The sequence below is a fragment of the Nothobranchius furzeri genome, chromosome 8, assembly GCF_043380555.1.
Source record: "Nothobranchius furzeri strain GRZ-AD chromosome 8, NfurGRZ-RIMD1, whole genome shotgun sequence".
In the NCBI taxonomy this organism is placed as follows: domain Eukaryota; kingdom Metazoa; phylum Chordata; class Actinopteri; order Cyprinodontiformes; family Nothobranchiidae; genus Nothobranchius; species Nothobranchius furzeri.
In genome coordinates, this window is record NC_091748.1 from 52996282 (window position 1) to 53008435 (window position 12154).

General features: G+C 40.0%; 1 protein-coding gene across 1 annotated transcript in view; it reads left to right on the forward strand.

Annotated features, from left to right (window-relative positions):
* Positions 1 to 12154, forward strand: part of rgl1 (ral guanine nucleotide dissociation stimulator-like 1) — a 34040-nt gene that overhangs the window by 2993 nt on the left and 18893 nt on the right. The window lies entirely within an intron of this gene.

Consider the following 12154-nt stretch of genomic DNA (forward strand, 5'->3'; position numbering starts at 1 on the left):
GTGGCAAACATCAACCCTGCAGCATAGCAGACCCCATGGACGTAATTTTCACTTTAGAAGTGGAGGGGACACGGGGAGGTGGGGGTGGTGGGTGGGGTTGTATCTTTACAGTATGCTCTAATGGGAAACAGACTTCAACACAACAGTTGTTTTCCACTTGGTCCTAGAGCTCAACCAGTGTCAATTTAATATAGCGTAATATTGTTTTTGGATGGTAAAAAGTGCAGGGGTCATAACTTGACTTTGGAAAAAGTGGGGGGGGACATGCCCCCCCCCAAAAAAAAAATTACGCCCATGGCAGACCCTAACAGATGAAAAAGCTAATAGCTGAAAAATAAGTTTTTTTTTTTTTGTGGATTGAGTTGGATTTAGAAAAATCGGATGGATTTTCTAACAGTTTGATCACGTACCATGACTAGTTTATTGTGACGATACATCAGCAGTAACGTTGTATTTAGATAATATTCATTTCCGCGAGATCGCTGTCACAGTGTGTCGCCTGTAGATGTGTTTTGAGTTTGCCAGGTCATCCTCGTCGCTGCCTATATCTGACTTCCTGTCCGAAGTGTCGCCCCATCTCCCAGCGCCGTTTCCTCCCATTGTTTCAAGGGGGTGGTTGAGGAGAGTGAAGGTTAGCTCACACACACTCTCTGAATGCTCCGATTACTTATGTTTGTCAGAGACTCATCCTTGGGACAGTTTTCCTGGTGTCGACTTGTGACTGCCCTCTAAATTGGAACAGCGGACCGCAAGAAGATTAAGCGGAGGAGTAAATGCTTTCCATAAAGTTATGTAGCCATGGACACAACTGTTAGTGGTGTAACAACACAAACCACCAATACTTTAGCAGCCGCTGCTTCCAGAACTCTCCTCTTATAAAAATCTAACAATGCAATCTTGTGATGAGAGGTAAAAGCTGAGGAGGATTTACTTCACCTGCTTTAAATCGATCTTCATGGCTTTGCCTTTACGGTTGTCAGGTGTTTCTCAGCCTCCTGTCCACTTGCGTACGCACGTAAGGTTATGAAGGTGACAGAGGCAGTGATTTGAGCTGATTTATGCTTCGCAATCTCGCTGCTGTGTTGTTACTGACAGCCGCCAAGTCCACAGTTCAGATCAGAGTTTGAAGGAGTGCTGAGGTGTCTTTTACTGCCAGCGGTTCATTGAGGACAAAAGGACATTCTCATAAAAAAGAGGACAGATCAGCAGCAGTCAAAAATGGAATTGGTAATTAATCAGGAAGCAGCTACCTCGCTATCATGCTGCTTTACGTGAAGATCTGACCTGGTTTTCTGAAAGGACAGCTGGACTCACGGTGGTTGGGTGGCCATACAGCTCTAACTCTGTTTCAAAGCCTCTGGTTGTTCATTTGAACCACCTTGTCTCTGCTAATGACGGGGCAATTTAATTAGGCTGCAGGCAGATCAATAAAAACTCCAATCAGAAAGAAAATTAGCCACCCTCACTCACCCGCTGGTGTTTAACGTCCAGCAGGCCAGTTCAATAACCTCAGCTGGTCATCAGGAACACAGACGCAGAGAAAACAGGGAGAAGAGGGGGCGGTGGAGTTAGACGATAACATGTTTTCCATTGAAAGAAAGAAAATAAGCTGAGTCTACACTCCTGCTTCTCCTTTTCATGCCTTTCCGAACAGAGAAGTTCACTTGTCGGACGTACGTGACGTCTCAGAGTTTCCGTTTCTGATGTTTTGACTCTTATTTCCTGGTGATGAGTTTTGATGACTTGTCAACAATTTCAACCCTCATTCATCCAGATGAGTCCGGTTTGTGTAACTTTGACCTGATTCATTCACAAACTCATATTGACTTGTAGCTGTTTATATACAACAACAAGTTTCTAAATGTTCTTGTGTGGAACTGAACTATTGACCAACACCAACTGATTAATGTAGGCACCTGTCAGACATTTGCTGACTTGTTTCACATACAAGTGCTTGTTGAGTTGTCTAGTCGCCTGCAGTCCCATAAAGGTTGTGATCTTGGACCTAATTAGTTGATATAATAAGAGTGCTGTGGAAAGTCAATGCAGCAGGCATTGTCTCTGTCACCTACATGTCCATCATGTCCATCACAGAACCAGCTCACTCAACTGGAGCAGAAACTCATCATGCCATATGGCTGCAGCACTGCACTCAGAGTGTGTGTGAGTGTGAGAGTGTGTGTGTGTGTGTGTTTCCTTTTTGTGGTTTGGCAGCCATGTGAAGGGGTCTGTTTGGGTATGAGGGCACATGGCAAAGTGTGTCGTCCCTCGTCCCCCCCTACCCCCCCACCCACACACAAACACACACACACACACACACACATACACACACCTAATTCTCTTTTTCCCGCTCAGGCGGTATTATCCAGGATGCATGACTGGGATCAAGCTGGCAATGTGCTCTCTCACTCTCTCGTGCGTGTGTGTGTGTGTGTGTGCGTGCGTGCGTGCGTGCGTGTGTGTGTGTGTGTGCGTGCGTGTGTGCGCGTGTGTGTGTGTGTGTGTGTGTGTGTGTGTGTGTGTGTGTGTGGCATTACAGCGTGAAGCTCAGGCCTCAGTTTCTGACTTGAGGAGTGGTCAACACTCACACGGTCCTCATGTCAGCACATTTTTAACTCCTCTTACAGCTGTGATAAAAGTCTTACTGTAGCAAAGTGAATTTTACTTTTAGCCTAACTCTACTCAATTTTCAGTCACATTTTCTTTTCTGGGGGATAAATATCCACATTTGTTTTGGTCCGTCTTGTGGCAACAGCAGAAGAAGCACATGTGTGCCTTTTTTCAGTGCTACGTGCATCACTTATCCAGTTTCATTTCCTCCAACAATTTATATTTCAAGTAAACACAATCTAAGAAGAGAACTGCATCAAAATATGACCTAAGTCAGCACCAGCCTAAATGAAATGTATGATTTAGCACACTGTGTTGTGCTGAGTGTCAGTCCTGTTCCGGGGGCTGATGTGGCAGCAGCTCGCCATCATGCCACCAGTTTCTGGGTTGTTTTTGTTGCTTATGCGACAACTTTGGGGCTGCATGTTTACTGAGCAACAGATGGTCTGGCTCTCATTAGCTGACGGGGTCAGACCAGACACCCAAGCCAGTTCAGACCGATTCATTCCAGGCTTAACGGGGCTTAGATCCACAGGGGGGTCAGGGCTGGAGGCCAAATGTGTGTGTGTGTGTGTGTGTGTGTGTGTGTGTGTGTGTGTGTGTGTGTGTGTGTGTGTGTGTGTGTGTGTGTGTGTGTGTGTGTGTGTGTGTGTGTGTGTTGGGGACAACATCTCTAATTTAAAGTAACTGTTTTAAATACAAAAACAAACTCCCACAAAATTGATCTTCACAACCAGAAGCGATTATTGTTATAACTCCTTGTTTTGGTGAAATGCTCACATTTTATTTCCAGTGTTTGTTACTCTGGACCTGATTTTACAGCTTTGGCAAACACTTGAAACCTAACATGTTTTTTTTAAGACTGCTTAAATATGTTGCACTTTAAAGTAGGAGGAGAGGGGGGTGCTCCGTCTGCAGTTCTGGACTTTACTGGAAATGAATGATGTCACCCGACCAGAGGGTGAGCTCAACAACAGGCAGGACAAAAGGATCTGAGAGGAGCAGACATGACATAAAAGAGGAGGTAGAGTGGAAACACAAAACTTTCATCGGACAATTGATTGAATGGTTCGTTTAACCTAAAACAACACAGAAACAGAAAGAAAAAACCTTTGTTTCTATGTGTCGGTGTCATTAACCTCCTGAGTGAGTAAATCTAATGCGTGTTTTTTTTTTGGGGTGTCACTAAAATCTCTGCTGACTGGATAAACACAGCGGTTTATGAACTCTGCCCTCTACTGGTAGGCATGCGTCACAAACACATCAACCACACACAAACATCAAGCCCAAGGAAAAGGCAGGTAACATCTGAATCTCTACATGCACACACACACACACACACACACACACACACACACACACACACACACACACACACACACACACACACACACACACACACACACAAACACACAAGATTCTAAGAGAAAACATGATTATTCCACTGAATACATTTACAGGAAAAGCTGATGGATGATCTGGTCTGGATTTGATCACCGATGCTTTGTCTCTCTGGTCTGAAATGAGGAAACAAGTTTCTTTCCCAACACTGGACCCGAGCTGCTGGGTTGATCACACTCTCCTTTCTGTCACTATGGATCTTCCCAGTTTCAGGCTGAGTTGTAAACTTCCCTCTCAAATTAGAGATAATGTCCCTTCAAGTTAATCTCAACAGGGCAGTATGCTCTCTCTGATACATGACCTTCTTATCTTGTGTATATACACACAGAGGCGCTACGCAGGCCGCCCAATATAGATTTGTGGCTTTGCTTTTAAACATTCCTAATTTTTGTCATCGTCACCTGATTTCCGGTTGTTCCAAGTCCCTTCTTCTGCTTTTATGACCTTTCTCCAGGTCAGTAGAAAGGCTCAGCCTAGGTATGAGGTAGGTATGAGGACAGCAGCCTCACTGGAGTCAGGAGGCTGGAGTCAGGAAGCGGGAGATTTCCTGGAATGTGCATTTTTTCCCCACTGTGGTGCAATAACAGAGTGAGCAGTGCTCCTCCTGTTTTTGTCCAATTTCTGTTTGTGGCTCACAGTTTACATGTAGAACAGACTAGAGAGGGTTCTGAAGAGCCTCAATAGAGGCAGGAATCCTTTATAAAAAATGTCCGTCCTGGTCAAAGGCTTTCCTGAGTGGGATCACGTCACAAGGCTTCCACAGAATGGAAAGATCAGAATGAAGATTGGCCTGAATTGGAAAGCAGGAGAATTAGAGTGAGGGGATATTGATCTGTTTTTATAAATAAACACATTGAACTTTTGAATCTATCCATCCTCCATCCATTCATCCATCCATCCATTCACCCATTTATCTTTCCATTCACCCATTATCCATCCATCCATCCATCCATCCATCCATCCGTCCGTCCGTCCGTCTCTCCATCCATCCATCCATCCATCCATCCATCCATCCATTCACCCATTTATCTTTCCATTCACCCATTATCCATCCATCCATCCATCCATCCGTCCGTCCATCTCTCCATCCATCCATCCATCCATCCATCCATCCATTCACCCATTTATCTTTCCATTCACCCATTATCCATCCATCCATCCGTCCGTCCGTCCGTCCGTCCGTCCGTCCGTCTCTCCATCCATTCATCCATCCATCATCCATCCATTCACCCATTATCCATCCATCCATCCATCCATCCATCCATCCATCCACCAATCCATCAATTCACCCATTATCAATCTATTCATCCATCCATCCATCCATCCATCCATCAATTCACCCATTATCCACCCATCCATCTATCCATTCACCCATTATCAGTCTATTCATCCATCCATCCATCCATTTTAAATCCATCCATCCATCCATCCATCCTCCATCTTCCATCTTCCAACATCCATCCATCCATCCATCCATCCTCCATCTTCCATCATCCATCCATCCTCCATCTTCCTTCCATCCATCCATCCATCCATCCATCCATCCATCCATCATGTATTCACTCATCCATCATTCATCATCCATCCATCCATCCATTTTTTATTAAAGCTTATTTTCATTTATTCACAATTAAAAACAAAACACAAAACAGGTTTACGACAACAAAAAATTAAAAAGGAACAGAAAGAAACAAAACTTATGTTATCTGTTCCGCTTAACCAAAATAAATACAAATGACAGAGTTATTATAGTTAAAAAACTGTCTGACCTGGTTTACTGATTAAGCTTTGGCAAAAAATGGAGAGAAAACAAACATGTACACAAAAAAATATTATTATTTATTTTTTCTTCTTATATTAATGCAAGGAAAAAACAAATAATGCAAAATAAAACACACAAAAAATAATAGCTAAAAGAAACAAAGTAGAACATACAGTATGTATTTTCCCTTTCATTTTCTCTACTTCATCAATACGTCTATCTAATAGTATCATATAACCTAAGCATTTCATTTTTTATATGTTTATTAAAGGTATATATTGTTTTGGTATTCTTGATTTCGGTACTTAATTTATTCCACAATTTTACTCCATATATCGATACACAACGTTCCTTTATATTTATCCTATCTTTTGGTATCGTGTATATTTTGTTGCCTTTCAAACCATAACTATTCTTTCTTTCCATAAATCTTATGATTAAATTTGTTGGAAGGTGCTTTTTGTCGACTTTATTCATGAATTTCAAAATAGTATTATCTACTAGGTCGTAAAATTTTAATGTTTTAAATTAGATAAATCATTGGCTGGATGGATCTCTATAATTGCTTCTTGTTATAATTCTTATTGCTTTTTTTTTGTAGGATAAAAACTGAATGTGTATAGGTTTTACATGTTATTCCCCAAATTTCAACACAGTAGTTCAAGTACGGTACTATCAATGAATTGTATAATAAATATAGGGATTTGACATCTAGAGACCGTTTCACTCTGTGTAATATTGCGATTGATTTAGCTATTTTAGTTTTGATATTGTTCATATGTGGTTTCCAAAATAAATTCTTATCAATGATGACTCCCAAAAATTTAACTTCCTTTACTCGTTTAATACAGATTTCGTCTAATTTTATTAATGTTTTTATATTCATCTTTCTATTACTGAATATTGTAAAACATGTTTTATCTGTGTTCAATGAAAGCTTATTTCCATCGAACCAAACTCTGTTTGTACCACTTCTATTGTTTGATCAATATTGTCTCCTGAATAATAAAAAGTTGTGTCATCTGCAAATAAGACGCACTTTAACATATTAGATGTAGAGACAATATCATTTATATAAATAATAAATGGTTTAGAGCCTAGTACCGACCCTTGTGGTACTCCACAAGTAACATTATCCAGATTGGATTTGATGTTGTTTATTTGAACATACTGTTTCCTGTCATGTAAATAACTCCTTATCCATTTTAGGGCTGTTCCTGTTATGCCATATTTACAACGTTTTTTTAGAAGAATGTCATGATCTACTGTATCGAATGCTTTTTTTTAGGTCAATGAAGATACTTATCAAATGTTTTTTTTTTGTCAAGGGCTTCCGATATTTCTTCTGTTGATTTCATTAGTGCCATTGAAGTTGAGCGATTGGTCTAAACCCATACTGGCTGTCATTTAAGATATTCTCTTTGTTCAGAAATGCGTCCAAACTGATAATATATATTTCTAATATTTTTGAGAATTGTGACAGAAGGGATATGGGTTGGTAGTTGGAGAAGATATCCTTATCTCCACTTTTGTGAAGCGGAATGACTTTGGCTATTTTCATTTTGGTAGGAAATATGCCGGTTGTAAATGATAAGTTACATATATAATTAAAGGGATGGATAATATTCTCTATTATATGTTATATTATTATTATGTCTAAATTGTTGCAGTCAGTTGTTCTTTTATTGATGAGTTTTTTTACAACTTATCTTACTTCTTCATTAGTCACTGGATTTAATAACATGCTAATTTTGTTACTTATAATTTTTTTCGCCTATGTTATAATTAGTTCTTTTTGGAATGTTGTTTGCCAAGCTTGGTCCCACGTTAGTAAAGAGTTTATTAAAACCATTGACGATTTTGTTTGGATCATTTATTTCAGTGTCTTCATTTAGAAAATAATTCTGAACAGTTGAAACTGATTTATTTCTTTTTATAACATTGTTTATTATTCCCCAAGTTGCCTTTATATTGTTTTAATGTTTTTCTAGTAGATTGCTATAATAATTTTTTTTGTCTTTTTACTATTGAAACTAATTTATTCTTATATTTTTTTGTATCTGTGCTCAGCTTCGCTGGTTCTTTGTTTTAAACAGCTTAGGGCATTTTTTTCTTGCAGGCATTTTGCAGTCCTTTTGTCAACCATGGTTTATCCTTATTATCTTTTTGCAAGTTTTTTTTATTTTACAGTTTTTTCATATTGACGGCACAGTATTCTTATAAAAGAGCTGTAAGTCAAGTTTACATCATTTATATATATATTATCCCAGTTTTGCTGTTCTAGGGCTCTATTAAATGAGTCTATGTCTTTTTGTGACCGATCCCTTATAAGATTTTCCATTTGAGGTTGATGTCTAGTCTGATCATTCTTGTAGAATGTGAAAACTGGCAGATCCAACGCTCTCCAACCCCCCTGAAACATTACAAAATATGTTATCTATAATTGTTGAGCTTTGTACAGTAATTCTTGTGGGTTTGGTTATCAGTGGAAACAGACCAAGTAGATGCATGGAGTTTACAAAGTCGTTTGATAAATTGTTTGTATTTTTCAAATCAATGTTGAAGTCCCCACAGAGAAACAAATTCTTGTTACCGATTCCATTAAACATTTCCGAAACTGTGTTTGTGAATGATTCAATACAGGAACCTGGTGCTCTATAAATACTGCTAATTATTATGTTTTTTGTCTTCTCAGATGTCATTTCAACAGTGATCATTTCCATTACATCAGCAGTTGCTGTCGACAGGGTGTTACATGTATACAATGCTACATCACCACCTTTTTCATTTTCCCGATTCTGGTACATACCCATCTGTACATACTCATACCCATCTATTTGAACATCCTCAATATCTCCTTCATGTAACCATGTTTCTGTAACTGCAATGACCTTAAATCTCATTTTATTCTGTGTTAGAAACACCAATATTTTATCATAATTGCAATGCAAACTTCTACTATTGAAGTGGATGATGGACAGTGTATCATTCACCAAGACACAGAGACGCAATTCTTGGTCGCTATAATATTTGTATTCATTATTATGCATGTACAGATTATTGTCTAAATCTTTTCCAGGATCTTACATTTTGTATTCTAGTTCTTCCTGTATTCTTGTGTCCATTTTTTAGAATTATTATTTTTTTTTATGTTTACTAGTATTTAGTTTCTGTGACTTTGTTGTGGATTTTTACTATATTTATTTCATTTTCCAACATTTCTCTTCCGTCTATCAGTCATTCTTTATTGAAAATTTCCAGTTCCTTCAGCTCCTTCATCATCTTAGCCCGTGACCCTTCTTGTTCTTTGATCCATCCATCCATCAATCCATCCATCCATCCATCCATCCATCCATTATGTATTCACTCATCCATCATTCATCATCCATCCATCCATCCATCCATCCATCCATTATGTATTCACTCATCCATCATTCATCATCCATCCATCCATCCATCCATCCATCCATCCACCCACGCATGTATCATCGGCCAGCCATAAGTGAAGATTGGAACATAAACAAACTATTAAATCTATCCTGCTCCAGATCAGACCATGGTCCTTCTCACCAAAGACAAAACTCAAATTCCCCATTACATCATAATTTATTTATTTAATTTTGGATTTTATCCAAAGGTTTTAAAAAAAAACGAGTAACAAATAACGACAAAAAAAGGCCCAGAATTTAAATGTTACAGTATAAAAGAAAGAACGTGACATTAGTTAGAGAGCCCCAGCTGCTCAGACTTTAAATTAAATATTAAATTTCATGTTTTTAAGTTGACAGATGCTCAGATAATCTATCAGACTGAGCTTCAGTCGTCACATGTCAATGGTTTTGGAGGGTATGACATCAGATGACACTCCAGTCCCTCTGGGACTCAGCTACAGGTCCTGTGGGGGTCGCAACCTTCCCACTGCCCCCCTGGGCTTCCCAGAGTTCCTCTGACTCATGTGGACACCGAGGCAAGCTGGTCCTGGGAACTGGACACCAGCCAGAATTGCAACATGGTGAAGAGTCAGAAGAAAAACGGATACTGGACGACTCCCAGAAGGAGAAAGTTTGAGTCCCGCTCCAGTATTCCCTGAACTTGCATTGCCCTCTAAGAGGAGCTTTTCGTTTGGGTTACGTGCTGAAGTTGAGCTAAAAATCAAACACACATTATATGAAACACAGGAGGAATGACCCTGATGGCATAAAGCACCCCAGCGTTCCCACTGCTTCCACCTGACGGTTCTCATGACTCTGGATCAGCAGTTAAATGTTTCATCAGTGCAACAAAAGAACTCATAAATGGACAAATTGCTTACATTTGCTTTATGCTTGAGACACAAAAAGACCCGTCACAAAGTCGAGGCTTGATTTACATCTTATTCACACAAGTGGGCTGTTTGGGAACGTGTGGAGGCTCATTCAGACTGGAACAGTCCTGGAAACACTGAACCCATTCTCCTCTCCGCTCTCTGACAATGCTCAGTACTGATGACAACATCCACGGCTTCCCTCGTATTGTCCCATACACAGAGCATGGAGCTGCAGCTGTTCCTCACTCCAAACGGCAAGAATTATTAATAAATAATGAAAATCTCTCCGAGAATTTCCCCTGCTTCATGATCTCTGAATGTGCATCACTTTCGAACGACTTTAGAGTAAATCCATGACACCTACTTCTCTGTCAGGGTTCACCATTGTTCCTCTCACAGCTGTTGGCTCCTTTTTACGTTTTTACTTTTACGTTTGTGTCAAACTGTTCTTGTTTCTCACCGGGTCACACAAACAAACAACATTCGAGTCAGCTGGTTCACACATTAAAGGATGTGTGGGGAATCAGTGTGGGACTTGGGTTGTAGTTTTCCACACAGACATAAACTTCACAGCAGGAGATTCTCAGAGAAATCCAACGCTCAGGGAGCAAGACGTGATGCAAACTACTTTGTGAGCATGTTCAGGGTCCTTGCTGCAGCTGCAGCTCTCCAGTGACAACAGTTTTTGTGCTAATGTGGCAAAAACTGCACGTAGAACACATCTACAGCAACAACACACAGAAAAGCAGCAAAATCGTAATATAAACGGGCACAGTGGGATGGAGAGCCTGGTAACTGTGGGATTTGATTAGTGGTAATAGGACATCCTCTAATTATACACTGGGAATCAGGAGTAAATGGTAAAGGAGCTATCAGTGGGAACTGAGGGGGAAACGAATGCATGGATGTAGTTTCGGGGGAGGGGGGGGGCATGTCCCCCCTACCTTTTCCAAAGTCATTTCTTGTCCCCTGCACTGTTTACCGTCCCAGAACAAGATTACGCTGTTTTAAATGGACACTGGCTGAGCGCTAGGACCAAGCAGAAAACAATCGCCTGTTTCCCAATAGAACTGTCCATAAACTCAGCTATTGGCTCTGCTGATACTTGTTAACGTGTGATTGGCCATTCCTTCTGTCACTCCACGTTGTAAACAGGACATGCTCCCTTTCTTTCTAGTTTGCCAGCTGCCAGGGGAGTATTCAAGAAAGAGCATTTAGAACATTGGCGATCTCCTGATAAATCCCCGTTTGACAAAGGGCTCCCCCCCCCTCCCGTTTTTGCCAGCTCCACAAATGATAATCAGGTGGATTCTATCCCCTACAGGCAATCAAGGCTCACACACATCCATGGACAGCCCGTTAATCGATAAATGAGAATGTGTGAATGAAGTAAAGGAAAGAGCCTTGTTCTTCATCCAGACCGACATTCAGGCCTACGAGGACTACAAAGATCAGAACTAAAAGAGAGACCATGAGCTGTTTGATTAAAGCTGGGTAGCCGGCGCTATTTAGTTAGAACACGCAGAGTTTACATGTTTCCATGGCAACGCTGAAAGTCCACTTCAGCTCGTTTCAACACATATTTTAAAGTTTATCAATCATGTGTTGTTTTCATGTTCTGCTCCAGACTCTGGATGTACAGACTCAAGAACTTTGTTTTGGTTGAGCAGTTATGAGTTTTAAGAATATAGGTTTGTGGTGGTCATGTGACCCTAAAGTTAACGCTGTAAATCATTTGTCACAAATATACATTTAGCACATGTACAGGGAGTGCAGAATTATTAGGCAAGTTGTATTTTTGAGGAATAATTTTATTATTGAACAACAACCATGTTCTCAATGCACCCAAATAACTCATTAATATCAAAGCTGAATGTTTTTGGAAGTAGTTTTTAGTTTTAGCGATTTTAGGGGGATATCAGTGTGTGCAGGTGACTATTATTGTGCATAGTTATTAGGCAACTTAAGAAAAAAAACAAATATATACCCATTTCAATTCTTTATTTTTACCAGTGAAACCAATATAACATCTCCACATTCACAAATGTACATTTCTGACATTCAAAAACAAATCA